General features: G+C 40.7%; 1 protein-coding gene across 1 annotated transcript in view; it reads right to left on the bottom strand.

Moving 5' to 3' along the window:
* LOC308059341 (uncharacterized protein) overlaps window positions 1–19,614 on the bottom strand; it is a gene marked incomplete at its 5' end in the record, with an annotated part of 203,844 nt that overhangs the window by 39,874 nt on the left and 144,356 nt on the right. The window lies entirely within an intron of this gene.

Genomic DNA, 19,614 nt, shown 5'->3' with positions numbered 1-19,614 from the left:
CCTCCAATGAGCCAGATGATTTTGACTCTGTAACTTATGCAACATAAACAGTTAGTCAAGGTAACCTAATAGATTTAGTGGTCTCTTCTGACTGTAAAACTCTGAATTAATCAATTTCAGACCTTAGTATGCTTAAAACAAATGCAAGGAATTAGAGCTGAAAGAAAAAACATTACAAATGGAAAAAAACAGACTAAAATGAAAGTTCATTGTATCATCTGTTACATGATATAATATTCATAAAAGTGGTAGGGAAAGAGGCAGTACAATTCTCTATGCATAACAAACAGAATTTGGCTCATTTATATGTAAAAATCATTTTTGACAGACATGGTCTGCCTGAAAAAATAATGCTTGAATTGGGCTGCAGTTTATCTTAATTACTCTGCAGTGAAATAAGGGTCTCTAGATGTAACCCTAGTCCTCATTATTCTCAGTATAAAGACTTGGTGGAAAATTGTGTCAAAATAATAAATTGCTTTCCTTAAGGGCTAGTTGTTGAGTCTGAGTGTTCTGAATTTCAAAGGTCTGACCTGAGCCTCACTGGAGCAGGGAATGCAAAGGTGGACAGGGAAGCAAGGAGATATCAATGAATGTCTTTCATACGTACATGAATTTCTGTTAACGTTGAACATTTGGCAAGGGAAAAAGCTATTGCATAGAAAGCTGAATCTTCCAGAGACTTCAGCATGATCGCATTCAGCTGCTCCCCAGTCCAAACAGTCAGATTCCCGTTTGCCACTGGGCTGACTGGAAGCAGCCTTTGGTACAAGTCCAAGCACAGCTCCAGCTCATGTGCCTGCATCCCCGGTGAGAGGCGAGCACCGCTCTGTGCTTAGCTCTGCCTCAGCTGCGAGAAATACCAGGCTGTCAGTTCCTGGCACTTTGTTAAGAAAAAATGGAAAACAAAATGCCTGTGCTGTGGATGTGGAAGGCTGAGGACAGAGCCAGAGGAGCCCTGGTGGTGCCAGCAGCCACAAAGGAAAACTGTCCACAGGACCTAGTGCCCTGTGGGACCTGCTGCCACCTCAGGAGAGTAACATCGCATGAGTGCCTGGTGGGAACCCGTATGGGATATCACCCAAGTGCTGAAAAGAAATGAGCCCTTTTCTTGAGACAGAGGCTGAACTGACTGTTTTCCTTGACATGTGAGTGAGGAAAGGACCACAAAAGGCTGAGACATCTGTGCCCCAGGATGTAATATAAGCAGAACTAATAACTTCCCACCTGGTTTCTAGTTTTCACAGAACTACACAAACCCACCTAACGATACATGAACTGTTGCTGATTAATACATCTTTTATATCCATTTTGGTCTCGGCTGAAAATTATCTTTTGGAGGGGGAAAAAGAATAAGGCAGGAAAAGCAATCTGTCATATGCTCCTTAGGACTACTTTCTGTGCTGGTTACATGATCCCGAGCAAGCAGGACGGAAATAGATATTCCAGGAGAGAAAGAAGTGAGCAAACATCATTTAACCTTTACAAACTGAGAAACTAGACAGCTGTCTTCTAAATTCATTAATACTTTGAAAAGGCAGCAAACACTCTGAGAGGTACTGTGAGCCCCATGAGATTTACTACGAGCTGAGAAACTGGTGAGAGAATTCATTCTTATCATGAAAATGCCTTTTTTTCTCAGCATAATCTCCAGAAACCTACTATGAGGACACTAGATGGCAGTGACAGCTTTGCCCCTTAGAGGATTTGCTCAGAACCGAACATGATATGGTGAGTGAGGAAGCTGCAGCTCATTACAGCAAATTCTTACATTTGGTGAAGATATAAAAAAGCCAGGACTAATAAGTAGAAATTAATAAGTAGATTATATTCTGTTGAAATGTGGATCTCTGAGTAACAAATTAAGATATTAAAATATTAGGAATTTCTTCTAGATATAATAATTTTCAGGGCCACTAATTTTTCAGTCTATTGATCGTCCTTTTCTGAACACCAGTGCAATACACTTAAAACAGTATACTCTGTGGGTAGTCCTAGGAATAATGCGATCCCTTAGTGTAACTCCATTCTTTGGAGAATTACACATGCACACACATACATAGGCATACTCCAACTCCTCAGGAGCACGAGTGCCTTCCAGAAAACAACTTGATTTCTGAAAAAAATGACACTGCAGAATATGGAAGTAAGGCGAAAGTGGAGAAAAATATCAGTTTCAAAGAGCCTAAGTAAAATAGTAAAAATCTACTCAAAAGTGTCTGAAATGTCAAGTATGCGGTCACATCTGCTTGGAAGAACTAAGGGCAATTTCTAAACTTTTCACAGTTCATTCTGAGCTAGTATTTCCAGACTTGTGAATATTTTACAGATGAAGAATATGGTCTTGATCTTTGAATCCCTAATACTACCCAGATCAGTAAGACTACTGTGCGTTTTGAGCCAGGCAGGAATTGACTTTCCTATCCTGAAAATATTTCTGAGACTTTCAAACATCTTTTCTGTTTGCAATAGAAAGAAACAAGAAATTTTGGGAATTTTTAATGGAAAAACATTTGTCCTCTGGTATAGTCTGTAACTATATTGTCAATCAGCATAGTTACTGTGTCTGGGGAGAAGAATATACTGTTTCAGTTTTTTGCTCATACTGATTTAAACAAGGGCCTAGGCCTCAATCTTCAGTCTTCTAGGTGAAATCATTGTACATTCACTTAGGTTGAGTTTCTTTCCATTTGCCCTGCTGATAGATGTTCCCTCTTTACACAAATACAATTAAACAGTACTCTCTGGAAAGACTGGCTACCCATTAATCAGAAAGTTTATTTGGCATGTAGGATCAAGCCCTTCTGTCAATTATGTTTGGGGTTTTTCATACCAAGTGGGGTGTCTATACATGCTGGGAGTCCACACCAATTTTTGGTTTTGATGGTTCTGCTGTTCCTAGTGAAAAACATTTCCAGAGAAGACCTCACCAGTTCTCCCTAACATGGTGCTAAGGGTACAAATTCTACAGAGACTCTGTCTGGCCTGGGATCTTCCTCTTTCCTACTTAACACAATCTTGTGGTTGACACAACCTTTTTAGTCACAGCCTTTTGATTACACGCTGCAGTTTGAATTTCCAGCCAGTGCTGTTCAGGTGTCTCTCTGGCACTCACTTCAGCTGTCCCTTCAACTTCATACACCGTTATCTCCCACGCACTGTGCTACAGGCAGTGCACTCTGCCTCTGCCTTTGTCATAGAAAACGGATGAGGAAGCATTTTGCTCTAAGAAAATTCTTTCTGGGCTTTCTGGTATCGCTTTCTTCCTTACATCGTATAACAAATATCCTACTGCCATAATAATACAGGATAATGCAGTTCTGTGTGTACCTGAGTGAGCCACCTGAGTTGTATCTTCACTTTTTGCACAGATTACACCACAGTCCTACCACCAGGCAGTAGGAAGCTCATGGAGCAGTGTCCTGGGGATGGTCATGTCCATACTGCATAGTCCCTGCTGGACCTTGCATGAGCCTTTTCTGCTCTTCTTAAAAGAGGCAGATGGACCATTTCCAGAATGAAGTGCTGCTTTCTCTGGCCCAGATGACATTATTATGGCACTCTGTAAGTTTACCACTACAGGGATTGCCACCCTAGGAAGAGAATAAAAAAAATTCCTTTTATCTCTGCGTGACTCGTGTTGTGTGAATATATTCTTCACAGGAACATCAAATGACGTAGCCCTTTTCAGAGCCTGCCATCCTAAGAGGGACCTGCAGGAGTCTGTTGAGAACCAGTTGTGTCTCGAGTTCACAGTGTCCTTCCCATGAACTGTTTATCTAACATCCTTTTGAGGCTCAGCATGAGCTGTGTCCCAAGCCACATCCCCCATTGTGCCCCATCCTGAGAGGGGTAAGTAGTTCAAGCGCTGTAAATGCGTGCTACACTGGAACAACCCTGCACTTTCCTAGTGAGCATTAGGGAGGGAGCACATGTAGGTGTAGTTGGGAGGAGGGGTGCATTTCAGAGGGTGCTTTTGCCTGTGCTGTTTGCTGGTGTCCCCCAGGTGGTCCACGCAGGCAGTCCAGTCTCAGGCAGGAAGGACATGGGCAACTGTAGCTGTGGCTGGTGGAGTCAGTGCTGGTAGAGGGACCAGGATAATTTAGGTGGACTTCATAGACAACCATGACTTCAGGATCCCAGCAGTCAAGGCATACCATGCATATACATTAAATTAATGATTCCAGACTGTTTCCAGGTGAATCAGCAGATCAAGTCCTTCCTGACCATGGTCCCGGCTGCTGTTGAGGGACAAAAAAGTGCAGAAAGTGTCCCTCCTTAGGGCCAACTAAGGGTTATTAATGATAAAATAGTATTTAAAATTGTTAATGTTAAAAAAAATTACACTGGCACAGATTTGTTATTGTCAGGGCCGGAATGAATATCATTTGATGCATGCTTCTTGCATTATGAATACTGATTCAGGGAAGGACTTAGCTGCAAAAGGCTTCCCTTCTTCTCCATTCACGCCATCCAGAGAATTATCTCTCCTCCCATATTTACCATTGGCTATGGCTCTGGGTGCTCTTGAGGTCGCTTGATTCTGGTCTGGGTCTGTAGGGTACCTCAATAAAAGAAGGTATGCAGGTGTATGAGCAGGTATCACATAAGCCTTGGGACATACTGTGAAGCCTTGGTCACAGAATACTGGGGAGGAGATGTCACCACTCACAGGAGCCATGCATGAGAGGTTTGAAGTCAGATATTTAACCCTCCGCAGGCCTCCAGGTTCTGGCACAGATGCCATAGAAAGTTGATAAATCATAAATCTTACATATGGTTCAAAATTTTGTGTTCTTTTACTAAAAGTATGTGGCTGGATAACAATAAGTACATCATGCAGAGATGCATGATGGGGTAAAAGGGCATGAGTGGTGCAGAGAAGTCAGGGTTAGACATATGTCGGAAAAATTTGGTCATGGAAAGCTACAAGGACCCATAGTATAAGATGTCATGTTTGAGGTCCCCTGAAGCAAACTGCAGTGCCAGTACCCCAGGACAATTAGAAGTTGCCTGCAGTGCCATGGAGTACAACTTCAACAAGGGACAGCCTGATGAAGTGACTCACCAGGGCAGTGAGGATGTGGCCAGACAACTGGAATAACTGGAATAACTGAGCTTGGGAAAATGTATGCTCTCCTTCTAGCTACATATTTTGATCTATTAGTCTCAGTCTATTAGATTAGACCCTGCAGGCAAAAGCCATAAAGGAAAACAGGTTTTATGATTCTGACAGAGCCTAGACGCAAGGTTGGTTTATGCTCCAAAGTACCCCATATCAGAGACTCAGCTGATGGCTGGGTTATCCGGCTGTAATTTCCAGGAATCTTCCAAGGACCCCTTCTCATGGAAAATTTGGCTGTCTTGCACTAATAACTTAGCAGAGTGGTTTATTGACAAAATGCTTTGGGAACATTTTTGTAGTTCCAATGTGGAGGTTCTGCTCCAAAACAAAGGGAAAGAAACTCCAATACGATCATCAGTCCAAAAATTAGCTTGCATATGAGAATAGCTTTCCAAATGTCAATTCCAAATTAAGAGAAGCAAATATTAAATGAAGCTCTCATAAGTTCCACAGAAGTGTCCTGTCTAGAACTCTGTTGAAAATCATGGTGCAGATAACCTTTGGGGAAAATCATGGTGCAAATAAACTTTCTTGGAAATAAAATGTAACCAGATCTACAGTGGCACAAAACAGCAGAAGGGCAGCATAGTAATGTAACAGGGAGATACGGAGTTATAACAGGAGAATCAGGATGTAGTGGGAAAAATAAAGCGAGTGATAACATCAGTTTATTTCCAATTACTGAATTTGTGTAACTATTATGAGCATCTGAAGTATGAGAACTAAGAAAGAAATAATCAATGAGAAACACTGCTAGGATCTGAACCAAAATTCAGACAAAATAGAAATCTCAACATTGACCTCACTCATCTTTTCAGTAAGTAATTGCCCAGATGACAGCTGCTTTGCAGACGGCTTGGGTAACTTGCTCCTCCTGTACAAGCAGGCTCAAGTTTAGTAATAACTTGAGAGAAGATGCTATCAACGTATGCGCATTGTTTTGGAAGAGCACCTGGTACCTTTCAAGTGTTTCCACCAAAAGACAGTAGCAGCCCTTCGGCAGCTTTCTGCTGTGTGCCAAGGAGGAAACACAGAGCTCACAGCCTTGAATTTGGGAATTTTCTGCGTTATGTTCATGAGACTTAGAGTATGAGTTATGCTTTCTGAAACTGAGTCACTGGATGCACAAAGTAAATACTGGATGTGGGCTCACTATCTCTGCGTGAGGCTGCACAAGCATCAGCTCTGGGGGGAAAATACGTGTTGAAAGTTCAGGCTCAAACAAACCAGTACTGTGCATGCAACCTTAAATAAACACTGGAAATTTTAATTTTTATGTTCCTCTTGCTCCATTCACAGCATTGGATCTTTCATGGCACTCCAAGGAATGACTTGCATCATATTGACACGTTTAAAGTGTGAAGTTTCTCCTTGGGTCTAATAATTACAGTTGCAAAACATCAGAATTGCCCAGCTGACCAAATCAGAGGCCATCTCAGACTGTCATATTCCTCTCTATCTTTAATAGAAATGAGGACTAAACAAGAACCTGTCGTGGAATATTTCAAGAGCTGCTGAATTTTGCATTGTTTTTCTTCAGCTCTTTCTTGCATAGATAGAGGTGTTCTTAATATCTACATTCTTACTTGAATCTCAGGTTTAAAATAATACAGGAAACCCCAGATTTTTTTTGTGCTCTTTTTGAAACGGTACTTCCCTATTATCTTTTCAAACTATTGTCCTGTTCACTGAATGAGTCATTGAGTCATTGTGTTGAGAAAGAGAGTAAATAAGAGCACCTACTTTCTGTAAGTCCCCTGCTTATATAATTTTAGCAGATGTCTTATTTGTTTTAATCTTAAAACTGATGTTATAATTTTTTGCCCTTTAATGTGAGCAATATTTTTTAATTCCCCTGACAGTTTTGGCAGTCTTTGATTCTTGTTGTCTGCTTTGTAAGACTGTGCGACCAGAACTAGACACAATATTCACGTCAGACTGAATCAGGTCATTATGTTCCTAGAATTATCATCAATCTCTTTCTCTATACTTTATGACTTTATTTCTTATAGTCAGCTGTATTCTAAGAGGTTTACTCTAACCTCTATTATCAGTAATGACATCTAATAACGGAAGCCAAGCCAAGGGAACACAAACTTAAGAATTCCTCCAAAATTATAGAAAAATAAGCAGGAGCCAAGGACATAATCAGTATTACTTCATTGATCAATTATCTACCATTTACCATTTTCTCTGTGTTTATTGAAAGCCAGAGATTTACAGGCTCTATATGTGTTATTAACTGCCAAGATTGAATCACACAAAAGCCCAGCCATCCTGTTATAATGAAACTACTTGGGACTAAAATAATAGATATTAGCACTGGACAAAGACAGAGGGCTGTGTGAAGCTATGACTTGTTTTACTTCCTTGGATGTATCTTACCACAGGGTGCTTACTGCTCACATTACTGTGCCAATTTTGTGGTGCCAGGTTTGAGAGAATGGGTTTAAGAAACAGCCAGAAGGAAAGAAATCCAGACTGAAAATACAATTCTCAGAAGTAAAGAATTTGGGAAAACAAGCTACTTTATGACAGTGTAGAAGCTTAATGGATGTATGGAATGCACACACTGCAGGGCAGGAGAGGAAAAAAATGGGGCAACAGGAAAAGGGGAAGTTTGTCATTACCAGTGAACTCCACCAGTCCTGTTATCCTGAAAAGGCAGGATACATAAAAGCAGAACTCCCAGGAGCAAGAGATGTCAAACCAACTTTGACAAATATGTGAGACCCATGGATATGATCCTATGTGGAAAGACATGGGCGGGTTAAATCACCCATTGTTGCAGATCAGGCTACAAGGTTACAGAGGTGTAATTCCACCCCCTTACACACACACACTTTACAACGACAGCTGTGTAGGTGGCACAGATGTGTTTAGGCTTGGAATGTGTAGACTAAATTTTAGTGAGATGATGTAATCAAAACAATTCTTAGTATTATTTCCAGCAATACAATTTGTTACTGAAAATAGTACACATGTAAAATATCTATTTTTAAAGATATCACAATGACATAATTAGCCTCACTTCCTCTGTGTCTGATGATTAAACACTACCACATTGTATGTCTGTGTAGTCAAGATAGAAACTGCAAGTCTAAATTATATGACAATTACTGTATCATTAGTGACTTACACTGAGAATGACCAAAAGGGACTCTCTCTTCTTCTGAAATATTGGGGCAGAAACAGAGGCAGGCTTTAGGGGCCATGCAACTCAAGATAAAATGCTTTCTGCTTTGGCATGGGCATGCTGTTTCTTGTGGACCAGGTAAAAGCAGTCTTCATAACTCAAATTTGGGATGAGTCAATTGCTCCTCCAAAGAGTTTGGGCTCCAGGTAGATGTAGCACGCAGTGAGGCGGCAGGTATAACTGCAGTAGCCTGTGAGCAGAGCTCCAGCTTGCAGGATCTGGAGCCCATCTGTGGTTTATTTGTTCTCTGTGTGTTTGGATGACATGCTGTTGGATGAAGAAGCCACTAGGCAGGATAGCAAAGAGAGAGAAGGACCACCATGAAGAGGGCCTGTCAGAGAGCAGGGAAAGGGAGGAGGTGAGTGATGGACAGGAGAGGTGGGAAGGACAGCTGACTATCTCAGACTGTCCCTGGCCTGAGGGGCAGGGCAACGCTGCAACGCAGCCTGCTCGTATGGTCAGCTGCAATGGGGACACACTGGAGTGAGCCCTTTCCAGCTCAGTTTCCTTTCTGTGGGGGAGATGGTAGTTTGATGTGCTTGGTTTGATTCCCAGAGGGAAATGAAACATAGCCAGGGACCTGCAAGCTGGGAATTGCTCCCAAATCCCTTTGCTTAGATGTAGGGAAGATGCTTAGATGCCCTGGCTTTCTTATAGATCACAGAAAATGGCATAATTCAACACTTTGTCTTAAAATGTTTATATTAATGGTGCTTGGTAACAGAGCTTTTTTAAAATTTGAGGATGGTCTATACTGGATCTTTTGCTAAGAGCAGGCTCATATGCACAGTGGGATAAAGAAAAGGTTTCCAAGCCCACCTGTTTATTCTCTTAGGAGTGTTTTTGGAGTCAGGCTGAACTCTTCCTGTTTGAAGTTTCAGAGGAAGTAGGATGAGACATTTTTATGTAAACAGTAAACATTTTGCGTGAGCTGGTTTAACAGACCCTATGTTCCCTATCTCCACAAAAGGAGACATTTACTGGGACTTGGTGTTAAGTTTGAATGATGTATCTTTCTGCAAAAAATTTTGCTGCTACTCAACACAAATAATGCCAAGGAAAGCCTTGTAACCCCATGTGTGAGATTAACTAAGAAGCAGCTTTGGGTTGTCATGTTGTCTTTGTTCCTTCCCGCTACGATGGTAAGAGACCAAAGAGCAAATGTGTAAGCTGGTGGTAGAGTGATAGTCACAGGCGGAGTCACTGCAATCACTCCCATAGCTATTAACACAAAGATGTCAATATTTGTTACATTTCTTAAGCATCTGGGACTACGTTTAAGTGTCACTTACACAGCTAAGTGTCTCTTTCAGAGGCCTACTGGCACATTTGCACACACACACGCACCCAACTCTGTAAGTCCATAAGGCACCTAATATTTCCGACGCCAAGCATGGCCAGAACTGTGTAAGAGGTTAGACATGCAGCCAGCCTGCAGCACGTTACGAAGCACAGCAGCTGAACTATACATTCTTCAACCTAATTGTCCCAGCCGCTTTATGTGGCAGTTGTGGTCTAAGCAAGTCAGTCCCCACAGAAAACCCTTGAAAGCTGATGAGGGGGCAGAGCCGTTTGTCTGACTTGATTTTTGTTAGATCACTTGTGCAGAATACGAGACATCCAGGTTCAAAATCCTTCTTTTCCTAAGAGATAGGAATACCTACCACCTACTTCCTAGAGAGACCTGTAATCACCAGATTACTGAGCTTCTCAAAGGCTTGGGCCCTTCCACTGAAGCTGTTCTTGTGTAAACAACCATATTAAGCCAGTGAGGAGACAGTGATACTGGATCCCAGGTTCAGGGAGACCACCTGGAAGCAGGGCACTGTAGCCCCATTCCTAGTTGCACTGAACTCATTCAAATTCAAACAATTTTTCTGTGGAGGTCTGAGAAAGTGACTCTACTCCATACTGCCCAGCAGTATTTTCGGTTATTTCTGATACTTGAAACATCATAAGCAACTGTTGGGGCTTTTTTTTTTTTTTTTTTTTTTGGGGGGGGGGGGGGGAACATCCCAGATTTAGTGTGTGGGTGTAGTACTTGTCTAGCATGATCCAGTTGACTAGTCTGCTTCCTCACTTTGAATCATTAGATATTTCCATCAAGCAGCTTGCACGGATTTAATTTTCTTTCAGCTCTCAGGTGCCACAGATCTTTTCTCATTTGCTGTGTCAGGCATTCTTGCTTCAGGTGGTTTGGAGTAAATAGCAAAGACCTGGAGGGCCTTTTCTGCACCCAGCAAAAGAACAAACCCACGAGGCTCTGGTGTATCATGCAACAGGAAATAAAGCTTGCTAGGACTTGTGTGAAGATTAATATAGTTTGGATTCGTGTTGAAAGAGCAACAAAGTCCCTAGCCTGTTCATGTGCTTATATGAGATTTCCATAGCAGTGTCTGCATTTGGATGTTATCAAAGCAAGCAGGGCCACCATTCTAATTGGATCCCCTGGGCACTGCTGTCACATAAATGACATGAATAGGCATCTCATTAGGCATCTCATTTGTCACCCCCCCAGTGCCTTAAAATCTTGTGTGTTTTTCAGTTTCAAAGGGTTCAGAATTCAAGCACCATCCAGCTGAAAATACCCTGCAGGTAAGGAGGTGTAATACAAATGTCCTGAGAATTTATCAAACACTTCTCAGCTAGTCTTGTCCCCAGACTACCTGACAGTGAACAGGTTATAACACTTGATGGCAGATGATGGAACATAAGGGACTCATTTCTCAGAATGAACAATTGCAAAACAGAGTTATTCAGAGAAGGAAGGTACAGGAGAACTTCAGGGCTAGAAGAGAAATTCTAAACCCTGACAATAACATGCACTTGCATAAGGATTTGTTTCCGCAGACCAGATGAAATACTTCACGATGGTACAGAAAAATGAAGAAAATACACTAAGTATATAACAGAAATAAGCAAATCATTTTGTGCCACAGAACTACAGGATGAATTGTAAAACTCCTTTTTTTCATACTTAGCTGTGAGACAGCAATGGCAGAGGCAGCACACTGGAGTAATTACTTCCTTATAAATAGTGAATAGTTCTGGGTTAATATAATTTCTTTTCTTTGCATTCATTGAACCAGGGTTCATGTAAAGTCCAGTAACAGACATCACGCAGCTAATTTGGTTTGAGCTTAAGGAAGAGATGATGTATCTTGCAAGTAGAACTGATTGTCTGTGAGAAAAAAATAAACTCTTTTGGAAAGATAGAAATCATTCTGGCTAAAGAATGGGTTGGTTTATAGTAATTATTTATTGATCTGGGGGGGAGATCCAGTGGCTTTGCGATTAGTTTCCTGACATAGAGGCTAGCTGGATTGTTAGGAAGGGAAGTTCACATTCCACCTACCCCAGACATATCATTTTGAGTTCTATGTAACTTCTTTATGAGAACGGTTTGACTAGAGCTAATATTTCTGTTCAATCGATGATGCAGAAAAACAACAAATAACTATATTTGATTCACAGATCATGGTTCTGTGTTGATTTATACTAAATCTGTGAAATGCCAGGTTGACCAAAGCTACAATGATGTCCAGATTAGAAATGGTTAGACAATTACATTTCTGGTGAACAAGATAGAGCCGGTGATAAAGAATCTTTTGTGGGTATTAGCTAGTTTATATGGTGGCCAAGAGAATAGACAATGCCAAAGCAGTATGACGGCTGCCCACACCCTGTTAACCCTTCAGAACTTTTGAATTAGTGGGAATTGGTGAAGACAGCTTCTATCATTTTAGAATCATAGAATATTTCAAGTTGGAAGGGACCCATAAGTATCATCGAGTCCAACTCCCTGCTCCTTGCAGGACTACCTAAAATTAAACCATATTACCGAGACTGTTGTCCAGATGATCCTTGAACTCTGGACTACTTCCCTAGGGAGCCTGTTATAGTCACTGACCACCCTCTCAGCAAAGAAACTTTTCCTAATGTCCAGTCTTAAATTCCCCTGACGCAGCTTCATCATTCCATTTCCTTGTGTCCTATCGCTGGTCATACTGGCACCATGAGTTAATGTAAATGAAACAATTTTCACTTTTAGCACAGAAACAAACAAACCAACCCCACCTCCACCCCACCCCCACCCCCCCAAGATTCATTTTATGGCCAAATGCATAAAGAAAGTAGAAAGCTTTGGTTGGTACTGAAGGGTAGATTAACACTTTAAATAAGGATAATACACTGAAGTACTTGTGCATAATGCAAAATGCAGAACTGCTTCATTTCGTAAGCTAAACCTGACCTACATTACCTAAGGCACTCTGGTTATTTTTCAGTCTTGTTCTCTCTCTGCTTTATCCTGGGGCATCCCTGTAGTTGTACAATTTGCCTAATCATCTCCATTGATCAACAGATTTCTTCCTTTCAGCTCACTTTTCCGCAGATTGAGGATCAAGCCATAGCAGAGATGGGCTGAAGCCATCAGGACCTATTGAATGTGGTGATAATAAGAGGGATCTTCCTCACATCTTCTTTTTAGTATCTTAGTGAGTGCAGTGTTAGTGGCTTACAGCCACCAATTTCAGAACCAATTTTCCCATCTGTATTTGAGAAAGTATTATTTGATCTAGTCCTGCTGACTTCAGTGCAATTCTTAACCTCGAAACTGAGTGTCAATACCACTGTCCTCCAGGAACAGCAGACCAATAAAACATCCTCCTTTGCCACTTCATGCATTATGTCATTTTTAATCCGGATAGATTGGAGAATGAAGCTGTGTGCAGAGCTGACACCCAACTGGGTAGTTAGCACAGTGCAGCTGGTGGTGGCTGGTGAGCAGCAGTAGCTGGGGCAAGCTGGAACGGTGAGCGCCTTTCCCGTATGTTGGAATAGCCATGGTAGCAGACTTTACCCTAGTAAATCTTAATCTAGACAAATTTTGATGGTTGCACTCAAAATTTTATTCTGAGCAAAACCGGAACACACCATCTATACACATCTAACAATTTCATGTTAGTCCCCTTTGTGTTAGGAGGGGGGCCAAATCCAGGAGCCTGATAGAGGTGAGTGTGGCACAGACAGCTCCATGCTCCCAGATCCAACCAGTAGCGAGGATGGGTTCGTATTCCCAGCAAGCATACACCAGCCTTTGGGAGGCTGGTCACACTCCTGTGATGCCATGGGTGCAGTCTGATCAGTGTATTATTGGGGTCCCCGCCACTGATCTTGGGGCTCCTCTGTGCGCGGAGACCAGCTCCTTACCGCGTAACCTAACTTACTTAACATTTTGCCAGTGTAACAAACAACAAACAACATGACTAGACTACTCTTTGCCGTGAAATTCACTCATTGCCCAATAAAAAAAAAAAAAACCAAAAAACAAAAAACAACCAAAAAAAAAGCTTGAACTGTGCTATTGAAACTGTTACACTGAGAAACAACTTTCTGAGCACCTACCTCTTCTCTTTTGTGCTACAGTCTGGGACCTGTGTCTGTACTTTCCCACACCACAATTTAGTCCATGCAGAATAACTTCTCACTGTTGCTACAAATGAAAGCTAAGCTAAAAAAAATTTAGGCAGTAACAGTCTAAACAATTGCTATCACAGCTGAAACAAGCTAGAATCTGTTCATGCTGAAGCAAGTCTAGAGAAATCCTATCACATCAGCACAAAGGCTATGGACTTTTTGTAATGGCAAAAACTTGACTTACTGGGCTACACAGTGCTAAGAATTTTGACAGAGTAAAAGAACTCAAAATTTTATTTTCTGAAAGTATTGATTATAATGGTGTATATTCACTTTGTATAATCATAGCTCTCTATTGTAGCATTTCTTCAGGAAGCTTGTTCAGAACAGCTACACAGGACTTAGAAAATACTGTTGCACCACAGTGCAAGACATACTGTACAAAATAATAGGAAATTATTTTGATTTAAGCGATGCTTGTGGAGCTGTTTTCTGTGGCTGGATTTAGTCAGGACTCCCTCCTGCTCTCTTGCCTGTGTTGCAGAACACCATAAGAAGATGTCTGTTTATGAGCTTTGCCAAGACTGATAATTCAGATACTTTGTTGAGGATGTTGACTATTAAAAGAATAGTGCTTTTTTCCTGCCTATTCTGAAATTGTAGAACTGACCCAGCTGAAAAATTATTAGAGGAAAGCATAGGTGAAAGACAGAGGTGTTCGTTTTTCAATTCCATACTGAGATCACTAACTGCAAACTCCTATTCCACCTGCAACAAGGTGGTTCCTCGCATCTTCATGTTCATGCCAGAGAAGGGGCTTGCAGAGCCCTCACATAGGATTTTAGCCCAGACTGCGGGTCATGGCTCAGGGCCCTTCTCAGCAGCCCGTCCTGGTGTCACCCTCCTTCTCTGTCCCTGCTCTGCATCGTGGGTCCCATCCTGCTGCAGCTCCCACCAGCTCTGCCCCACTCCCTGTCCTCTCCCACCTGCGGTCTGCAAAATTTGTCCTGCTGCCCGAACACCAGCAGACATTTGTATCACCACAAATTCCCTATAATAAACTGCCCAAAGACAGTTTTATTAGGAGTTATAAACAAGTCCTTTGCACAGCTGCAGAGTGCAGTGCAGGCTGATTGAGATCTACTGATGCCTATTATTCTGCCTCAGTATCTTGTCTCACAAACTTAACCTTTTTGTTGCAGTGCTGCTAAATATTGTCATGTCATGAACTTTTATGGAGGGGCTAATTAACTCTGCAGCTGAGGAGCAATAACAGCAGAAGCTTTCATGAATAGGGACTGGCAGCTGTAATGAAGTCTGCTCTTACTCCTACTCTATGACTTGCTTCCACCAGAAAGCAAATGATAGGTATATCAATGTTTCAAGTGAAAGTCGCTATTTAAAAAGGCATTTCTATTAAAAACAATACATTTTCTACCATTTCAGTAGCAATTTCAGCTTTTTTTGATACAAGGTATCGTAAAAATTATACACTGCTAATGTATATGGTTGCATTAAAGATGTGCTAGAGAACCTTGTTGAATTTTGTGGTTTACTTGTGATTTTGATCCTACAATTAATTCTTGCTTTTTTCTCTGTTTTTTTTTTTCTTTTGTTTGTTTGCTTGTTTGTTTTGTAAAAAGCTGAAGTAATGAGGAAAAGGGATAAAAAGAGAGGGAAAGGCAAGGATCGATAGGTTTAAATTTTTTAGAGACATAAACATAAATGAGGGAGAATCTTGACTGACTGAAGAGAAGAAACTGAAGTTACACCAAAGACAGCTATCTGAAACAGCCTCTGAAATATCATGTATTTTAGATTATTATTTCTGGGACCTTTAGGGTAGGACTAACTTTTACTTGATTTTAATTATCTAAAGGTGAAATTGTCTAGACCTTCTTTATAGTCAAAGGGAGATAAATTTATGCATCCAGAAGTGACTCACCTATCCTAATATGGTTAAAAAGACAATAAAATTGCTGAATATAATAAGCAAAAAGAAAGATGATGAAGATATTGATTTTCTCATGCATATCCCTGATGTTTTCCAATTGATATGTAATAAAAATAACTGTTCATTTTTTTAACATGCTTGCCTAGGAGATAAGGGATATTGTGGGAGACCCACATCAAGGGCTATATAATATTTTAACGATCACTTCTAGCGAGGACTGTCTGACAGGATGCCCATCAGGATACGGAATTCTCTGTCTGATTTGCTTAAGGGTACACATAATGAACCAAGGTTTCAGAAGAGACTGTGAGCAACAGTCTCAAAATATCAGCTAGAAAGGAGTGGCTATGGTTTACTACTGTATCTTTCATAAGTTTGTTTGATAGTTGCTTTTTTCTTATCTTTAATATGAAGCATTCAGGTCTGGGCACCAAGTGTGTTGTCTAGGTGGAGTTGACTTGTACTGCACAAACTCTTTTCTCACGAGAACAAAAAAGCAGACAGACATACCGCACAGGTGTCTTGCACCTAGTGTAACATAGAGAAGATTTCTAGAGCTCCAATATGTATGTTGTGTTGTACTGCATCTGATGCACTGGGAATTCTCAATCCCGACAGGTAATGAAAACGCCTTTTTGGCAAGGTGTCTAATGGTATTAGAAGTATTATGAGTAAGGAATCACATCAGCCTCCTGACAGTCTTCAATTCTGAATTTTGCAGTTTCACGGTATTTATTTTATATGAGTTCTCAGGTTCATCCTGCATCATTCTCTTGTGTACTGACAGTGCCTTCAAGTTGTTCTTTTCTGCCCAGCTCTTTGGTTAAATTAGTAAAGAAGAAAGATCCCTTGACCCAGCCAGACCCTGAAGCCCTGCAGTTCTTCTTTTACCATAACCTGTAGTGGTCTTCTTTATAGTTAGCTCTTTGTTCTCCCTGAAGTTCTACTTCTAATCATCATGCTCTCTGTTTTAGCTAGTTTTCCTTTGGTATTGCTTCAAATGCTTTACTGAAGCTCAGGGAAGTGTGATCTAACACATTTACATTGTCTATGAAAACATTTGCATTAGTCAAAGGAAGATACGAAGTTCCTTTATCTCATTCCCTTATCTCGTATTATGTTAGCTTCCATGTTTAGTTATCCTTACCTTCAAGTACATTTAATGTTTTGCATACTGTTATGGTTGGATTAACAGACTTTCTTTCGCCTGGATCACTGTTCCACCATGTCCAATATGGGTACTATATTTAATAAAATCTAGTAATTCTATGTCACTCCTCAACAAACTTTTTCTAATATTTGCTTGCTGACATTTTTCAGAGTTTTCAGTTCACATACTTTGCTCTGAATTATGCTTCAACTTAAAAATATTGCTTTCTACCCCATTCCCACATCCTCTTACTCATCTGGTGTTTGGTCCTGTGTTCAGTGCCTGTATTCCTGCTGAAAAGTGGAATGACAAATTTTGCTTTCAAGCCATACCTAGAATATCTTAAACTTCTACCCCACTTTACCTATATCATCTTTTTACCTTCTTTCCTTCTATTTTTAGTATCTCGACATTACTGACATTTTTCTGGCAAATTAATTTTTGTTTCAAGGCATGATTTGGGCTAACAGCTTTGACTTTATCCCTACATTTCCTAACACCTAAATTAAAGCCTTCTTTGAATGCCTACATTCTTCCACTTAACTTCAGGCCTCTAAAGAAGATGCTAAGCAAGTTGTAAAATTACTCTTTGCTTCCCATATAGTCGATGGAGAGAGATAGACAGAAAAGTGATTGAACCCACTAATATCTCATCTTCTTTCTGAAGACATCTTATTTTGTTCATTGACTGTAATAAGGAAACCAGATTACTATGTTCCTAACCTAGACAAATCTATGAAGCATCTACATTTATGGGAGATTTATCTTAGATTAGCCGGTTTTCTGTCTCCTACATATATCACCTCTGCTTTCTTTTAAAAATCAAATTATTAGTATTCTGATATGATGAAGTACTCTCCTAAGATTGTATTTTTTGGACACCCAGTTTCTTTTCAGATTTGACCCACAGATAATTAGGGTCTCCTCTCATTCATGTACCTGAACCTTTTACTCCAGTTGACTTCTGATTGATTCCTTGATTTTGCCCAATGAAAGTCAAATGCTATTACTAGCCAGTGCAGTCACATATTTTGTAGTCAGCTGTTCCTTAATAGCCTTGGTACTTAGCAAAGCCCAAACCAAAATAGAAATACTTCATAATGAGAGCAACAATCACTGCTACGCACTGTGTTGACTATAATACCAGGTTTCATCTGGACCCTGCAGCTGTTATTATTATTTGTTAGGAAGCTAGAGTGAGATTCTTCCCATGAAACACAAATGTTTAAACCCTTGCAAATCATCTTTAGTCTCATAATTAAAGCAAAAAAATAAACTTCTTATAAAGCTCTGTTCATGTATTTTAAGTGTGTACTTTGGGGTGAGATGAATCACATAGTCGGTATGCATATCTTTCAAAGGGAGACATCCAACATTAAGGGAAATTAATTTCACCTTTGAAGATTCCTTTCATAGCTTTTATTTCTCTAAAAGCATTCCAAATGATTTGTTCAGAATCTACCCAGGAGTCTTAATCAGATACTCAACTGCACATAATTTTGATCCAGATAAATTACTTTTCCTTTGAAGTGACTTACTTGCTTCTATTCCATCACATTGTAACACTTAAGGCTAATTGATCTTCCCTTTCTTCCTTCTCATCTTATGTTCCACTCACACTTGTTGCTCTGTCGTGTTATTTCTAACTCTGTCCTTGGATTCTTGTTCTGAGATACCACCTAATATGTTTGGTAGCCTTCAGCATTTAAATGTTTGCTGTCTCTGCTTACGGTCAAAAATAAAAGATAAGTTGAGTTAAAAAAATTGGAGTTAAAATTCAGGAATATTCTGGGAAAAAAATAATGAATAAGGATTGTTGAGAAAGTATAAATCAAATAACGTAAAATAACAAAATGGAAGAAAAGTGATTTATTTGCTTGTAAGCAATTGTTCTGAATAAGTTAACAGCCATTGTACATATGTTTTCAAACTACACTTGAGGACATAAAAGGCTGATGATGCAGAAAGATCCAGGAAGCCTCTGTGGTCAATAATGCTTTTGGACAAATAATGTAGAAGTGTGGGAAAAGACAGAAAGAAACCAAACCCTTGCTGTTGTTGATAACAGGGAAGGGAAGAAGGAAAGGCGGATCTCTGGAGAGGGATTACTGGATTCCACCTCTTTCAGTTTTATGTCTCTTTTCACATAGCTTTTGCTATGACAAAGCAATGAAACAGCACAGACTGATCAACATTGTACAAGTAATAAATTCAGACTTACAGATGGGTAAATGGCAGCTTTTACTTGTAACATCAGTTGGCTTTAGGATTTGTATTTCTTCTGCAAAGGTGCCTGGTACATACAAAGGTGTCCAAATCCACCAGTTAAATATTCTAGTGAGACATCACCAAACTCCAGCTTAGCTTCTAAGCCTATCTCCTACGCTCTGGCAGGGCTTGGGGAGAAGAGGAATGTGGTGGCAACTCTGCCAAGCGCAACAAGACTCTGTGAGGTGTGGCACCTGCCCCACGAGCAGGCTGTCCTCCTGGGATGGCGACCCAGTTGCATGGCCTCCAGCATGGCACTGGGGGAAGGAGGGAAGGCAGTCCTTTTCTGACTTCATTCAGTCCCTAGCTCCGGCAGCTACTACGCCTTGTAGGGGAAATACTACCTGCGACAGCCCATAGAAACTATGCTTACACTGCTGAGCTGGCAGGGACTGGGATCCAGCAGCAGTGGGTGGCTGACCGTGCCATTGGCTTTTCATCCCATTCCCAGTACCAGTCAGTACCCTGCAGGCGATGCCTCTGGAACCCCAGTTTGTAGGAAA

This window comes from Falco punctatus (genome assembly GCF_963210335.1).
Source record: "Falco punctatus genome assembly, chromosome: 2".
In the NCBI taxonomy this organism is placed as follows: Eukaryota; Metazoa; Chordata; class Aves; order Falconiformes; family Falconidae; genus Falco; species Falco punctatus.
This window is presented reverse-complemented; position numbering and strand designations above follow the sequence as displayed.